The sequence below is a fragment of the Solenopsis invicta genome, chromosome 13 (assembly GCF_016802725.1).
Source record: "Solenopsis invicta isolate M01_SB chromosome 13, UNIL_Sinv_3.0, whole genome shotgun sequence".
In the NCBI taxonomy this organism is placed as follows: domain Eukaryota; kingdom Metazoa; phylum Arthropoda; class Insecta; order Hymenoptera; family Formicidae; genus Solenopsis; species Solenopsis invicta.
The window spans coordinates 6,876,732-6,894,587 of record NC_052676.1 but is presented as its reverse complement, the minus strand read 5'-3'; the positions used below and the strand labels follow the sequence as shown (position 1 = coordinate 6,894,587).

General features: G+C 31.9%; 1 protein-coding gene across 3 annotated transcripts in view; it reads left to right on the top strand.

Moving 5' to 3' along the window:
• The first annotated feature begins 341 nt into the window (after positions 1 to 341).
• LOC105205591 overlaps positions 342 to 17,856 on the top strand; it is a 91,634-nt gene continuing 74,119 nt past the window's right edge. For 2 of the 3 annotated variants that reach the window (XM_011174990.3, XM_039456597.1), the window contains exon 1: positions 15,642 to 17,516. The gene's annotated coding sequence lies outside the window, so the exon portion shown is untranslated. Of the gene's footprint in view, positions 608 to 15,641; positions 17,517 to 17,856 lie in introns of those variants that run through there. The other variant, XM_039456599.1, reaches the window with a different exon arrangement.

The window sequence follows — 17,856 nt, the reverse complement described above, 5'->3', positions numbered from 1 at the left end:
TTTCCGTGTATAAATTATGAGTGACGTGTGCCGTGGCTACTCATACAGCACAGAACCTTCTAGCAATGAAGAGGCAATTTTGTAATGTTTCCATAATGTCGCTGAAATGTTGCAATGTTGCTGCAATATTGCTAAAATGGTATATTTTATTTTGTGCTATACGAGTATTGTGGCTTTGTCTAGTCTCAAGAGATTAGTAATTAATTAGCAACGAGTTTCTTAATGTTGCCGTTTGGGTTTGTTATCGATTTATCTCGCGCCGCGTGGCGGTGCGGCGCGGGCGGCGACTCGCGTACCGGCACGAAGTTGCCGCCACGTGGTTCGAACGTAGCCAACGTCACACAGTGCTGCGTCTCGCGCGCGTAACGAAAGTCGGGAGTGTCGCGCGCGTTGTGTTTCGAGTTATTTACTCGTTTAAAATACGTCACGGGCGAGCGACGAAACGTCGAAAGCGCGGTGCGAGATGACAGACGAGTGCCGCGTCGCGTTAATTAGTTCGCGTAATCCTAATTAGTCGTGTTTTCCCCGATTGACCCCGTATACCGACGAACGAAATATGCGGAACAATGATGGAGTCAGGTAGAAGGTAACGGCGGTGTATCGATCGGTGAGCAAATTCGTTATATTATCGTTTGCTTATCGCGCAATTGAACTTTCAGACGATATTAATTCGATTTCTTTAATTGTTATGCAAGAAGTTTGTTTGCACATTCCGTTTTTATGTTGATAAAAATTTGCATTAAATATAATAAAGGAATTTTAATAAATGTATATAACACACAAGCAATACATGTATGTTTGACAAATTGAAAATAAAGTTTTAAACAAATACTTATTTTTGTTTCTCCTCGATTAACAGTGTAAAGTATTGTGATCTTTCAATATCTGCTCTGTAAATATTAAATTTCATAATTTCAACGTTTGTAGTAATTGAACGATGCATTTGATAAATGCTAGGACGTTTATGAATGTTTTATACAATAGAATATTCATTTCACAAATAGTAATTATTGTGAAATCTCTTGGTCATTATTTAATTTTTATATTTCAACTAGGAGCGTTACAAAGAGAGTTCATGACATATGTACAGATAATTATTTGTTTATTACAGTTAATCGTCTGTCGATGAAAATTTACAGCTGGATATATAACGCAATATCATAATAACGTTAATATCGCGAACAACACTTTGACACTTTTAATTTTTATGCTATAAAACTACATATGTATTAAAAATCATAATGACTTCAATGCATTTATAATTTGATGCGTATTAAAGAGATAGAAAACAAAGTATATATATCGATTAAAAATAAAACTGAAAAGTTGAATAAATAATAATTCTGAGTTGTTTAAAACAATTTTTAACAATATTTTTTATATATATTTTTATAAAATCTTCTAAAAAAAATTTGAATTACATTTATAATCTTGTAATCATTAATTATTCGAAATCAGACGACAAAGGTCATATCTTTTAATAACAATTTTTACTTTCTTACATAATATTTAAAATTGTATATTTCACGTTAGAATTTAAAAAGAAAATTATTAAGGGATTATGGCTTTTATAGGTATAATAGTAATCTCCATTATTAGGTAATTAATTCCAATGAATACCTATTGAACCATTTATTTGTAGCATGCCATTAAGCAATGGCGCTACTGTACAATTAACAACACTTGTAAAGTATTTTTAGCTTTAAGCATTTTGAAACTTTTTCCAAAGTATACTTTGGCATTTAGTTGCATGTGGCCTTTAACTCCTGATTCTTTTTAAACTTGACCGTATTATTACACTAATATTTGTACACTTGAGTGTCCTTTTTTATTGTTTAATATTTTATTCGGCTGTACGTATTTCGAGCTATACAAAGTTAAATAATTATATATGATAAAATAGTTATTTGAAAAGTTTATTTTAGCTCTATTATAGCTGCTAATCTATAATTTATACCATATGTACAATATTATAGCATGTGTTACTGCGGTCTGTATGCAAAGGGGTTACGTGTATGTACATATATTTGCATATATACTACAATATTTTCTGTTAATTTTTAGTAAATATATATTTTTATAACAAAACGTGGATTCTTTAAACAAAATCAATTTTTTAAATCTATTTTTAGGCCACATTACCATCCCTGTTTCTCTTCAATCCATTAAGCTATCACTATTTTATATCATATCCTAAGTAATAAATACTTCTTAACTTTGAGTCTCTCGAATCGATTGAACATCAAATAGAATTAAATTTTTAATTTCAAATATTGATTATTAACAAAGTTATTGTACAATATATAAATGGAAAACTGTAACACTGCCTTCTCTTTTTTCAAAACTTTCAACTTTGTCTTATTATTTTTATTATTACGGATTTATACATTGAGTTGTAAAATTTGTTAATTTCGGCATTTACACTCTATAAAAATTTTTTAATCAAAGAGTAAATAAATATTAATAATTTACACCTCATATCATTGTTATGTCATGCCGATTTTGGTTATGATTGATGCGTGTTGCATGTCGAGATACATTTTGCTCCGTGCATTAATTAGTAATTCATAATGAATTGTTTGTACTGCCTTATAAATATAAATAACAAATAATGCATGTAATGTGCCCAACCTATAAGCAATTAAATACATTTGCGTATTGTGGGGCAAAACGATGAGCATTACGCCTTCGCATGTCTCGTTAGTAATTAATGTGCCGTCGATCGATAACAATAGATTAACCGCGATATGATGATACAACGGATGCCATTCCGATGTTTAGCAACAACAAATTTTAGTTCATTTTACTTAGAAGCAGATAACTGCAGATTTCCCGAAAAAGAAATCATATTTTTTATACTAAATTCTTGTAATATTACGTTTCAATGCGTTAACATCATTGAGATATAATAGAAAATACTAAAAATTTATTTAGATTCAAGATTTGTGTACACCGTGATTTGTATACAACAAATTAAATAGATAAAGGGCCGTGACAGTCATAGCAATATCTTGGTGCTGAATATATTTTTTATTTGTAATTTTTACATCCAGGTTCCAACTCATTTAAACTGCGCGCCATTATTTCGATTTCAAATACAGCTCTTGAAGTGAACCAGAATAGTATTATTACAAAAAAATTAAATTGAAATTCAATTTAATATTTAACAACAAATTTTTTACAACAGATTTTTCACCTCTTTCGGGATGGAGGATTTTAGAGATGCTAATGAACATCGGTAATATTAAATTAAATTTTAATTTAATTCTGTGATAGTATTGTTCATTTTAATAAGAGCTGTTTTTGAAATCGAAAGTAACAATGCGCACTTCAAATAAATAGGAAATTGTGTGTAAAATAACGTATGAAATATTATTTCAGCATCAAGATCTTGCTACGACCGTCATAGGCATTCTTCTATTTAATTTATTATGTAAAAATTTATTATTCCTGTAACTAGCTGTTTTTACGAAAAATTGTTATAATATTATTTGCAACGATATAATATATTGTAGTAGGACATTTGTAAATTAATTTTTTTACGCTTTAATTAATTAGTGTTACGAGCAAAGTTTGCTTAACTTAATTAAAACTCATATCTCTTTTGTATAACAATACAAAGTAAGATTAAAAAATATCACTCTATTTGTATTTTTATAAATTAAAAGTCTTTTATGATAATTTTCTGTAAAATAAAATGTATCAATGTATTTTTACCTAAAAATATTAGCATGAACAAAATTAAAGTAGAATGAATAATATTAAAATTTCATATTTAAATGACAGATATGGAAAAAAAAATAGATGAGATAAATCCATAAAAAATTGATTTTAATTTAGCTAATGTATCCGCAGAGAATTCATAAAAAATTTAGATTATTCTGAACACGTAAAAATATTCTTGTATAAAGTTATGCAACTTCAGCAGATTATAATATTAAACATAAAATTTCGTATAAATGTTGTCGAAAATTGTTTAAATTGCAATAAGCCGGAAAAAGCTGAAAGATGTGATGATCGGTACAAAGAATATTTTATAAACATTTATTTTACAAATTTATTATAAGAAAATATATTTATTTACTTATTTATTTATTTTAAGAAACTTTATTAAAAATCAATTAAAAATATTATTTTGGATCTATTTTACTGATCTACCGCTAATTTATTATTATTGAATAAGAATAAAAAATTAATTAAAGAAATTTTAAATATTCGTCAAAAAGAGAATGGTTGTCCGAATGTTAATGTAATAATGAAAATTTGGTAGACGCGCGCGAGAGTCGGTCATATGCATGCACAATGGCTTCTTTGTTCTGTTGAACGTGGTTTTCCGTCAGCCTTGTTCCCCCATTACATTCAAACATGTATCATTTCTTTTACCCTAACCTCTACCGTTCTAGCTTTATCCTATCTATTTTTGATGCTTCATGAAAAATTAAAACAGCTCTTGCCTCTCCCTTACATCAAGTGATTTGATTGGCGGTTGAATGAGTGATGTGACGTAACAGAGATCGATAACTCTTTATCGTACAGTCTTCTATTGTAATTTGTTTTATTCGGTCTAACGGCTGCTTACTTAACATCGCATCAATCGCGTTAAAATCCGACGTATTTTTATAGACGACACAGAACGCCTTTCAAATGGTACCGCTGCCTATTTATAGGAAACGATATTTGTAATGTCAATCAATTCTGATGTCTAACCTATGGCCTATGTCAATGATTGTGGTTGTCCAAACAATAATTGTCCACTGGAATTTAATCGTACCGGTAACACGTGTGCGATTCACCCTCTTCGGTATACATATAGCTACGCTATCGTATTTGAATGCATTACGTCACGATTAGAAATATCCTTCTTTTGCAATTACTCAGTGACGTATTATTGTGTTTCTATTCGAAATAATAAAAATACATATATGTATGTATATATGTACGACATTTATTTTAAAAGAAAAATAAGTTAAAAATTAAATGTTACAATTAAATTAAAGTGAAAGTTAAGATTAATTTAATTTACAGAATTTTTGTTTGTCTAAACACTAAAATGTAGAATTATTTACTTTTCATTTTTTGCGTTTAATGAATTTATAGATTAAAAATTTAGAATTAAAAAATTTGCAGATTAATAATAAAAATATAAAATTAGTATCTTTATTATATTAATTCTTTTAAAATGTGTTACTTCTTTTTGCAAATAATAGAATTGTAATTTTTGTACGTTTTTGTTATAAATTTTCATGAAAATTATTATAAATTAATACGCTTTGTTAAAGACATTTAACACAGTATTTTTATCATATAAATACATAACTAAATTTTATGTACATTTATGTAATTAATTTCTTTTGAAAAAATCATTAAAAAATTGGAAACACATATCTTAGGAGCGATGATTTGCTTATGCTGAATTAGGCCGTAATCTCCGGAAAACATCGGTGTATTTACATTATCCCCTCTTCATGATTATTAATGCAATTAAAATGATTATCCGATAAATAATTGATCAAGCTATCGGATTTCGAATGGACGTAAATGTAGAGTATCGTCTGTAATGAATAATTATAATAGGATAATGAAGATACTGTGTACACATGTACATATGAGTGTATACATATGTACACGTATACACCCGAGCATGCTAAGTAATTACAAACTATGGCATTTAATTTAACCAATTATTATAGAGAGAGATTTATGTGCCTCTTAAAAAATAAATTATTATCTCCAACAACGAATAATAAGCCTTTTATACGGCACGAAGTTGACACTTCATACATAAACCTAAATTAAAATTACATACTACTTCTGCTTCTTCTTTTTCATATTCAAATATATTGTGCGCTAAAACGCATCCTCAAAACGGTAAATCTCTAGCTGTTAATATACCAAAATACGTTATTTGTAAATAACGAATTTCAACTGTTTTCGAAATAACAATTTCAAAATAGTTCAAACGCAAAGGCTTCTGTATAGTTAATTAGCGCTGCCGCACATACATCGTTGTACTCGAATGCACTCTCGACGGGGGAGTTCGCCGGCCGAGCTTTCGGCAGGGCGGAGGGGTTTGGAGCGGTACGAATAGAAACACGAATTCACTTATTACGGGCTGCAGAATCACGCGAACGGATATATGCAGCTCGGAATGCACGGTCTGGATTGCGGCGTGCCCGGAGCAAATTCGCCCTTAGTGCCTCGCGTGTGTCCTATCCGCGCTCGTATCTCGATATCACGGCCGGGGCACTGACCCACCTTACTACCTACAGCCTGGTTCACATAATGCTTTATTACCGCTTGGGCTACTATATACGACTCGGTGCAAAAACTGACACCGTTTCACCGAGGGAGAAGAAGGCATTATCAGATGTCGCGGGTACATATTGTCATACAATTAGGTCAATGTGTACAATCTGTATAGCTAATTCACGCGTAATTTCTAATGTATACATGTCAGAGTAAATCAAAATTAAGTTAATTTTTTTTTTTTTGGCTAAATTGAGTTATAAAATTAATTTAATTACGTTAAAAATTACATGAACAAAAGACTAACTTAATTAAAAGTTACGTTAAGATTAAATTAACGTAAATTAAAAGATACTTTTGGAAAGCATTGTTATTTATATTAATTTGGAATGTCTGAACTTCCTAAAGTTAGATTCAAAATAATTATAATAATAACCATCAAATAAGTTCAATGTTTGATTTGTAAGTTTATGCGAAATAACAAAAAAATATTATTTTTTAAATAAACATATTTTTTGTTATAATTTTTGTTTTATATAAATTTTGAACTTAGAAAAAAGTAAAAAGGTTAAAGTTTGTTTTCAAAATAATTAGTTAAAATTAAAAATTAATTCATTTAAAATTAAGTTTATTTAAAAATTTATTAATTTTTCAACTTTATTAATTAACTTTTAACGTTTTAACTATTTAACTCTTCAGTAAATATACATATCACACTTTGATAGACATCACTATCAAAGATTAATAATATTCTCTACTAAAATGATATGTAATGTTAATTTCCAATATAGTATTTACCAGTCTCTAACAATATTAACATAGTGTGCTCAAGTAGAATATGCAACATTGCAAAGTGATATGATTTAAATTTCATTTTCATAAAATTTTTATTCAACAGAACAGATTCATCTCTGAATACATTTTGAAGGCAAGTTTTCTTTTCAAAAATTATCCTTTGATGTGTGGACTTCTCTAGTTAAATTCTTGGATTTTAGATGTAAATCGTTTCAGGCTTGTTAACTTTTTTAAAAGTTTCATGTTAGAATTCTTGCATTTCTTTAAGTAGTGCAACGTAGCAAACTACTTTATAATTTTACAGTGTTAGTCTGGCCGTCCATTTGTTCATCCGCCAGTCTACAAGATTTCTCAGAAACGGATTAACTTTTTGCAACTTTGTTTGCGCCGATGGATACCAAAGGATCACAGCTTTACCGAGATAAAATATGATTTAAATTAGTCAACGCTGTAAGGTTGAAAGGTCAAAGTCAATAAAAATTCTTTTAACGAAGTTTTTCTAATTACAACAATTTTTGTAGCACTCCTTTAAATTCGTTGCAAAGGGTTTATTATGCAGGGTTTTTAAATTCTTAATTGGAATTAAGAATAAAATTAATAACAATGTTTTAAAGAAAAATTTTAATTAAAGAAATCAGATTAATTTCGAAAAGATTATTTTAAAGAGACTTGGATACATCATCATGAAAAAGATCTTGAAGAAAGTGAAAGAAAATGATGTCCGATCAAAGTCTCATTAACGGAAGATCGACTTGAAATTAATCAGTTTTCTCTTAAAGACCTGTTAAATAACTGAAGGTAGCTATATTCGGTCTGCTGTATTTTTTTCTATCGTAGTTATTAAGCAAACTGATTTGTCAATGCATCTTAATCGCGTTTATGACGCGTTTAGCGGTGGTCTATAGTTAGCGTGCTGGTTGCTAGTAAATATACAAGATGCGATCCAGGTTTATGAAATGTAGCGTGATAACATCGCGAATTGCCGGTATACATGCGTGACTTACCATCACCCCGAAAGCCTAACTTGAACTTATACCGGTTAATTTACTGCGTTCAAATGAGAACCGATACCTGTCGAAGGATTAACGCCGGAAATAAGATAAAATGAAATTTGTTGTAAGATGTTGTCGCTGTGTAAGCGATAACATCTTACAACAAATTTAAGTCACGATTCTCGTCTAAGATATCAAATGTGTAGCGGAAAAAAACCGTGAGAATGCAAATTAAAGTGCGTGCAAGGTAGAAACTCTATTAAAGGGAAAATATAAATCAAAAGTTACATGTTTAAGTTTTTATTTTTACAGAACTATTATGTATGCAATTTTTAAAAATAATTACAGAAGTTTTAACTGCAACATAGCTCTGACGAGTCAAATAACAGCATGATTAATGGGCATGCATTAAAAATCGTTTTATAAACTTTGAAAATTTGCCCTGAAGCAAAGTCGACTCTACATTTCTCAAAGCGTCTGCACCTGACAGAGAATGCGTTCATTCTCTCGGCAATTCTCTGCATTTTTTTTAACAACTTAATTCGTGCTCTTCTCGAGGCGGAGTTTCCCGGTCCACCTGAGAAAAGAAAGCGCCACTTTTTCATTTTTCTTTAAGTTTCTCGCGAGGCAATTCGTATATCTTCTCGAGAACTGTCGAAAGTTTTCGTGCTCGCGGTTCACTGGGTTTGCCTTTTTTGACTAACTTTTCGCACAATGGTGGCCTCGCTGTTAGGTTTCCTCATTGCGCCTTGTGATTGTGAAGATATGTCAAATTTTCTTCGACATTCAGGAAGCAACAAGGAGAGCACTGGAATTTAAAGTCGAAGCTACAGAAATGTATCAGAACTCCGCGGTAGCATTAACAACTTTATGTTCGCTATTACAGTTATATGTTATATATAATATCGTACAAAAATTATAAAACAAAGCAAAATTAATAGAAGTATTTTTAAATTAATTTGGATGCAATTTTCTTCGGTGAAAGTACAGAGATATTAAAATCTTGAAAAATCAACACAATATAATTAAAAAATGTTTATACAAGTTTCGTTTTGTCATGAATAAAAAAAAAATGAGAACGTTTGAAAATTAAACAGTGGCTTCATCTCGTTCTATTAAAAGAGCAAAATGAATCAATTAAACTTTTTTCGATTAAAAAAAATTTCAGCAAATTAAGAAATATTTATACAAGTTTTACTTCGTTTCATTTTGTTTTAGTCATATGCAAAAAAAAAGAAACTGTGTGTATGCGTTTGAATGTTAAAAAGTAACTATCTTATCCAATTAAAAGCAGATTGAATTAAAATTACACAATTTTTCTGCTACTAAATACAAGCACTGTAGGAGAGAATTGCTGAACGTGTACAGATCGCTTAAATCGTGTTTCATCAATGTTTTGTTACAAGCTAAAAGTTATTGAAATTTAAAAACTAAAGGCTTCTCAGATTTATTTCTTCTTTTCTAATTAACAACAAAAAATTTTGCGAATGCCCGAATTTTGATCTCGAAACTGTAGCGAACAAGAAAACAAAAAAAAATTTGATTTACAATAATTTTTGCAACGTAAATAATCTTATTTTGCTGCAGTTTTAAATAAATAATTTTTATGTCTAAATAAATTTATGCACAAATATTTATTACAGTTTTATTAGTATACGTAAAAACTTTAACATAATTCGTAATGATACTTCCGCATCAAATTTGTAAATAAGTACTGCAAATCGCGATTTTAAATAATAATCAAGATTAAATAAGAAATTAAACAACTTTTAAACCAATGAAATAATTGTACTCAAATTTTACACAGATACTCAATTATAATAATAGAACAATCTATAAAATTTCTATTTGTAATTTTTGGTAATATTTTGAGATATTACATATTCAGCCTTAATATAAAAAACATATAATGACAAAGAAAATGAAATAAACACGAAACAAATAATATTTAGTAAAAAAATTTAATAAGTTACATCTCGTTTTGTTCGTGCTACTAACAACATTTGGAAAATCAAGTAACTTATGTCAATTTTTAATGAATTTATGTAGCTGATAACAATGTAATCAATCTGTACTGTATTTTCATGTTATAACAAATGATTGAATGTAAAACATTTTATATTCATTGTACATACATATTTGTAATTATATTAGAAAGATTAAATCATATATTTTATCAAGTTTTCTAAATCTTACCATTACAAATTTTATTATGAAAAATAATATTAATACAAGATAAATGATACTGATAATAGTAAAGCTAACAATGAGAATAAAAATGTCAATTGCAAAAATACATTCAAAGCGATTTTATTTCAACGTTCTTATCTTTCATCATTGCTATAAACAAATTATTAAATATTTCATCCTTTTTAAAATAAAATATTAATAAAATAAATAATAATTAACAAGTCCTTATAATTATAATTATTTTAAACCATAAATTCAATATTTTCAAAGGCGATGCAATTTTAAAAATCCACAGGTACAATTTAAATAACCAAAAGCATGTTTCAAAAAGTCTTATAATAAATTGTTATTAGTGAAAAGTTAAACATTATAGGTATCTAAAATGTTATTATAGTTTATAATTTGCGTACAAATAAATACCAAACAAGAAATACTGAGTTGGGGGTTAAAGATGGAAAAATAAAAAATGGAAAAAAAAAGAAGATGCGCGACCCTCCTCATATAATGAGATCGTTTGAATTTGTTTTCTTTCCATTTCTTTAATTTAACAGCCTAAAATAAACGAGAATAAGCAATGAAAACAAACCAATAGCATGAATTAGTAAAGCGAATTTTGCGGTTTAAAGTACTTAGTATATCACAAGAACACAGTTAAATAAATGTTTATTCCAAAATATATCAAAGTTTAAAATAACAAAAACCGTAATTAGTTTTGTCCCAGCCAAGCATAATAAAAAATAATTTAAGTGGAATGCATTTGGCAATTCTCTCCTATTATCTGTTTCATTAGCACAGCAATCACTTTTAAGTTAGATGCTAAGGAATTAAAGCTTTATGAAAAAAATTTCTTTTTGTCATTAATGTAAAGCCAGATTAAAGCTGGACGGACCTTGACGTTAAAGGGAGAATATCGCGAAGATAGATCGCGTCATTCTATCGGCGACGCGTTGTTCGCACGCCTTTAGCTACGACTTTAGCTATGACTCCAACTATGTAACGTGCAATAATCTATTCCGCTAGGTGTGTATTTTTGAGTTTACGTCGCCATGACGACCTGGCAAATCGCGCGCGCATACGGCAACGACGACGTCGTCCGTGATGACGACGTCGACGTCGTCGTCGACGTCGAAGAGAGGCGGTCGTTAGAGGCGCGCGATATCGCGATACTGCTTGCAGGGGTGGGCACTTCGAGCTGTCCAGTGGCCTATTTCACAAACTCGATGGGCCACTAAGTTGGTAATTAGTCGGTCGCGTCGATACGCCCTATTGTTTGTTGAAAATAAATGCGATATATACGACAAGTATAAGATTGTTTATCCTAATCCTTTTTATCATCATTACGTTCTATCTCGTCTTACAGTTGCCTCTAGCGTGTCCTAAGAGAGAAATTATTCACTTTGGAGGAACAAATCTTTTGTGGCTGATAGGAATCTTTTCCCCGCGAGGAGTCTTAATCTTTTTTATAATAAGTGTAGCTTTTCTACACAAATCCAGACCTCTTGACATTTTGTACGCGTACAAAAATGTTAGGGTAAGGTGATTTCGAACAGTAAATAGTTTACAAGCTGACGTGTATTCCGGCATATTGTGACATAAAATATGAAATACTTCGTAAATATTCAACTTTTCTATTGTTCTACTCTAATAGCTTACCTCTACCCGAATGACGGGAAGACACGATTAATGACCCTACTTTTTACACAGATAAACCTAAATTCTTTATGAATGTGCTAACGAGATAATACATCGTGAAGGTCGTATGATAAAATCGCTTGTTAAATATACACGCATATCTAGGCACGGGTTTTTCGAATAAAAATTTCAAAATTAATCGAAATTTAAAAATACGAGTAACTAATCCAATATAACGGACTAAAATATTAAACTGTCCGAAGTAAAAATTCCAAAATTAAAGTAAAGCAAACATAAGTATTATTAATTTAATTTAAAATAGAATTTTTTGCTAATATAGGTTACTAATTATATGCACATTATTCATTAAAAGATAAAATTAAACATGAAAGAAAGAGTTGTGGAATACCATTTCGTTTTTTGATAATTATTCAGTAAATATTAACGCAACAACAATTCTAACCAACGCCAGTTTATTAACCACAGAGTTCTACCAAACATCCTACAGATAGAAGTTCATTGGTTATATAAAACGAACGTAATTTACAATTCACTGAAAAGAAAAAGAAGGATTCATTTGTGAAACAACAGAGAGATAATAAAATACTAACAATTAATGCCATGAAAGACACTTTTTATTTATAAAAAAATTAATATGTATGTTTTATTTATAAAAAAATAAATTAATAATCTTTCGTAGATTTTATACTGGCTTTTTTTAAAAATAAAACTTCAAACTTTAAATACTATAATTCCTTTTTTTCTAATAAACATTGTATAACGTTTGTAATGTCGAGTAATGCACATTGCGGACAACCATATTCGACAACCACAGCCCACATGTAACATGACTCTATTTGCCGAATTCGTACATTACGACACACATTAAATTCAATAATATTATATGAAATTTACATTCAAGACTTTTAAGTTAGACTAAAGTTAAAAAATTAATATGTAACATATTTCTCAAAATTACGTAGAGAGTATACCTGTAAAAATTTTTACTATCTACAAAATTAAAATTCAGCTTTTACAAAAACACAGCGTACACTAATGATTAGTAACCAACCTAAATTAGATTGTAATTTTAACGGTTGCTTTTGGAATTCAATGTGAATTATACGAGATATTATGATATTTCACAATCCCAGATATTTTCCACAACCGTTGTTTTTTCTCTATATAATAATATATTATATTCATATTATATTATATTAAATTCATTAAAGAATTATATTATTAAATTAGTTATAAGTCCAAATTTATATGAAATTAATTATTTCAGCGTCTATTTGATTGTTATTATTTGGATTTAGATTGTTAATACTATCAGTATTAACAATCTAAATCCAAATAATAACAATCAAATAGACGCTGAAATAATTAATTTCATATAAATTGGAAAAAATACATAAAATGTATTTTGTTATAAATTATAGATTATTATTAACTTTGTGATTGCATATATATTAATTTAAAAAAGATAGCGCGCACTAAAAGTACTTTAATAAACCTAAACTTTTTATGAATGTGATAACGAGGTAACATCTGCAATTGCAAAGGTCTTACAATTAAATTTACACATATCTATGGTGTGTCAACTTGTAAAAGTATGAGATAACAACTTCTGTTTCGCGGAAATCGTTGTGCCGACGAATTTGTCGGATTTTGTCTGCTGACGAAGAAGTTTTGTGAAACTGGCACGTGATAAGCTGCCGTGAAAATTGAAAAACATCTCATCAGCAGTATACACATCTCAGCAATCTGAGAAACCATATCAATTTGTAAAAATGTTACAATAATATGTCTAATACTTTCTTGTTTTCAATTGTAAAACCAACAAAAATTAACATTGCGCGATTTGTATATTTTATGACCAATGAAAAGCATTATTAACAAAATTTTTTGACGCGTATGAAATTGACTTTAATTTATCGAAAATTTGAAAAGCATTTTAACTGAATACGTGATGCAAAAAGAACTATGAGTATTGTAAACTATTTCTCTATCAAAAGAATGTCTACTGCAATTGATCATTAAAAAGAATATAAATTCTCGATTCTCATTTCTGTACAATAGAGTTTATATAGCCAAAATGAATGAAAAGAGATTTTTCCGATCCTCTTTTCGACATAATTATTGCACGTAAAGCTATGCTAAATCTGCAATTACAATGATGTCGAATTCTTTGAAAACTGAAAACCATAATTAGATATATCTACAAAAAATGTCATGAATATCAAATTTTTGTGCCCAGCAAAATGAAATCTGTTTTATACAAACTTTAGTGACGGAGTTAATTCCGTACTGTGAATTAAAGACGATATGTCGTTTACAATTTGGTTAGAAACGACCTTCGCCACTTATTGTATCGATGAAATTGGCACTCGAGCTCGTGTAACAAGTTAATTAAGAACGTCGGAAGAATTATGGCGATATTACGATCAATTTCGAGAAGGTGAGAGGGCACATCGAAAATTGTTGTTTAGAGAGGATTAATCCGCGGCGCGATGAGTTGATCCGTTTACAAAAGGGCGAGTAAGACACGCTATAAAGCGAATGTTTGCGGTTGATTCCATCTTTCGAGAGCGACGGAATTCCGCCGGGAAATCTTCCGTTATGCTATGATACTACGGGGCCTCGTCGGAGATATTATTTATGGCACGCTCCATAATCGTATTCGGCGTGCACGCGGGTTTGTAGTGGCCTCGTATGCGCTTGTAATTACTCAACCGCGTATTAATTTTGCGAAATTGCATTGTCGATAAAAAAAAAGTGCGCACGTTCCGTACAAAACGCTGATGGAATGCAGTTATTTCGAACCAACTGTAATTTTGCAAAATTACGTTATCAATAGCTTTTAAAAGCTTTTATGAAGAAATTATTTTTATCATACGTGAGCGATAAATAATTAACAATTTAGAATAACTCAATTTAAAAATAATATCGATCTTTAGATCGCAGCACAATTTTAATTTAATTGTTTCTCTTTACTGCAAAATTTATATTGTTCACTTGTACAGTTCCTCTCTATTTATTTTTTGTATTATTTATTTAGACATTTCTGTATTTTTATTTTTGTATTATTTATGAAGGTCTAACACATTTATTGCTGATGCCTCACCTTCGGAGTCTCACTTCCAATCTAATATTCTCTTGCGTATATAAATGTATAAATGTAAAAAAAAGTCTCCAGTACTAGCCTACCCCTTCTAAAGCGGTATTTCTCCCTTATGACTAAACATTGCACTGTACTAATACTAAAACAAGCGTGATCTGCTTAAATAACTAAAGAAATTAAAACCCATAGTTCATACATTCTTTGGTCTTTCACCTAAAATTTTATTTTCATGAAAATAAAATTTGCACAATTTTCTCTTGCAAATTGCATAGTGGAAACAACAGTGAAAATATTATAATAGTGCATCGTTACATTTTACATGTTTATAGTTTCCTAAAATAGTTTTGTTTATATGTTGCTCTTTCATAGTTTTTTCGGTTTGGAAAATAAAATCATTGTGTAGCATAAAACAGATCACTTCCCCGCGAGAGGTAATAACTACACAATCTTCAACTATATGTTGACAGAAATGTTTCATAATTTTTTTATATTTTTCCTCAATAAAATAGCATCATACGCCACATACTCACCAATAAAATTATAAAAAATATATAAAAGTGGAGGGTTCAATTCTAACCTTTTAATTTTATAAACTTTGTTTTGTTGTTTAATAACATGAGAATATATTTTATTACTTAGTTTGTCAATTTATTTTACATTCAACTCTTTCCTACGGGACCATGTTTGAATTCTACTATTACATTTCTCAGATGCTCTTTTTGAATAACGTGCAAAAGTCTTAATTACAAAATATAAAATACGAAATAGCATTATAAAAATTGATGTATCGTCAAACACTTTTTAGTTTGTATTGATGTTTTTAATGTTTCATTTTTAATTTTTGTTTAAGGAATATTATCCAAAAACAAAATGAGGTGCTAGTATTGCCGTATAAATGAACACTTGCACTTGAATAAAACTATCATAATAATAATAATTCTTTCAAACTTAACTACAATACATTAATTAGTGTGGATCTATTAAAAAATTGAGATTATTGGAAATGAGATTTGGAGTAATGAGACGCGTGGCCGGGATCAATATCTCCCATTCTCCGACGTCCTACGTCCCGACTATTTGTTGAAATCAATATGGCAATAATTCTTTCCAATCGATCCGCACGACGAAAGTAAGGAATAATATTGTTGCAGACTCCAGTTCTTAAATTAAGGATGGCAATTGCTAGATTAATCATGAGGCAAAGTGACTGCAAAGGTGGTTCGGAGCGAGGATCGATATCCTCGTGCGCGATATTCTCGTTGCGTCTATTTTTTCTAGCCAATAAGCATTCGCGATAAAATCCAGTTAATCAGACTAATCAGTGACTAGATCAAAATATTTCTTTGATGATTTCAACGATAACCGAAATGTCAATCGCGTTATAAGTTCAACTTATTCTTCAGAGACTCTGAAATAGGATCATATGATATAAAAGGTTCTTTTCATACTTCAAATATTTTTAATATAAAACTCTTTTAGGAATTTTCGTTAGTATCAAAAATTTTACACCAGCTTCTTGAACAATCTTGGTGCTTAGGATTTTCGGAATTGCAACGAAAGCATGGAATCGAACTGCGAGACAGTTCGCGATCCTGAAACGCTGCGGTATACATTTTCCCGTCACACGTCTATTTTTACTCGTCTCCGCTGAAACGCGACCGCAGTTCACCATGGTAAAATCTAAAAATCGAATGGAGTGTAGTGTGCTAGAGTCAATAATCGATACATCGCGGTGCGGCGCTCCGAAAAGCCGGTGACCGCGGCGCGTGGATTGGAAATTGCAGCGCGCGCGCGGTGCAGCCCGTACCCCTCGACCCCCGGCCCCACCGCGCTGCACCCTCGCACGCCGCTTGTGCCGGGGCGCACGTGACCCCAATGGCGCCACAGGCGGGTGCGACGGCCCTGAGGCCGCTCGCCGCGTCGTCCGTGCATTCGTCGCGGCTCGTCGGAGCGCGCCGAGGCCGGCCGACGGCGCACGAGGGCGTAGCGACGGCAACCACGTTTCTACCCTCGTTTCCAGTCCGTCGTGGTGTGTCTCGTCGGCCGCCGGCTCGTCCGACAACCACGCGCGCTGCTCTGTTTTCTCTCCCTCTCTCTCTCTCTCTCTCTGTCTCTTTTTCTCCGACCCGCCGTCCCATCCCCGCCATCCCCGCCCCGCCGTTTAACGTGCGTTTTTCATTTTTTCCCTCCCCCGTCCCTCGTTGATTTTTCCCCGCCTCCGCACCACCGGCTTTTGCGAACTACCGGCATTCGCCGGGGTTGGCCGACCACGTCGCGCGCGCGACGTCCGTGTGCCGCGATCGCGGAGGAGTGTCACCCCTTGCGCGGAGTTATGTTACCGCGCGACGACGACTCGCCCCGCGTCCGATGCGCGCCTTGAATACGGGATCGGGTTAACTACCAGGCAAAGGAGGGTCGCATCGCATCGCTACGGCGACGCCGGGGGCGGAAGGAAGGAAGGGCGGCGATGCAACGCGGCGCGGGGACGTACGTGCTGGCTGCGTGCTGCCGTCGCCCCGGCGCGAGGGGATGTTAAGGTAAGAGGGTTCAACGAACGCCGATCGCGCTGCCACGCGCGACTTTCACCCCGCCACCGCTCTTTCTTTTCTACGTCTATCGTTATGCGAAACTCCGACGAACTTGCCGATTGTCCTCTGAACTTTTAATCTACAATGACAGCGTCAGTTCGACTGCGGGATGTTCTAAACAATATTCACAGCAGAACACGTTTGCTCGATTCATCCCATAATTTGCAAGCGGTTTCTCCTATTTTGTTATGGAAGCGAGGAGGAGATTGGGTTAACGTTGCTTTTTGAGTCGCTGATACGAACGGTGATGTCAATTTTTATTTATGCAGTTGATAGTTTATCTTATCAA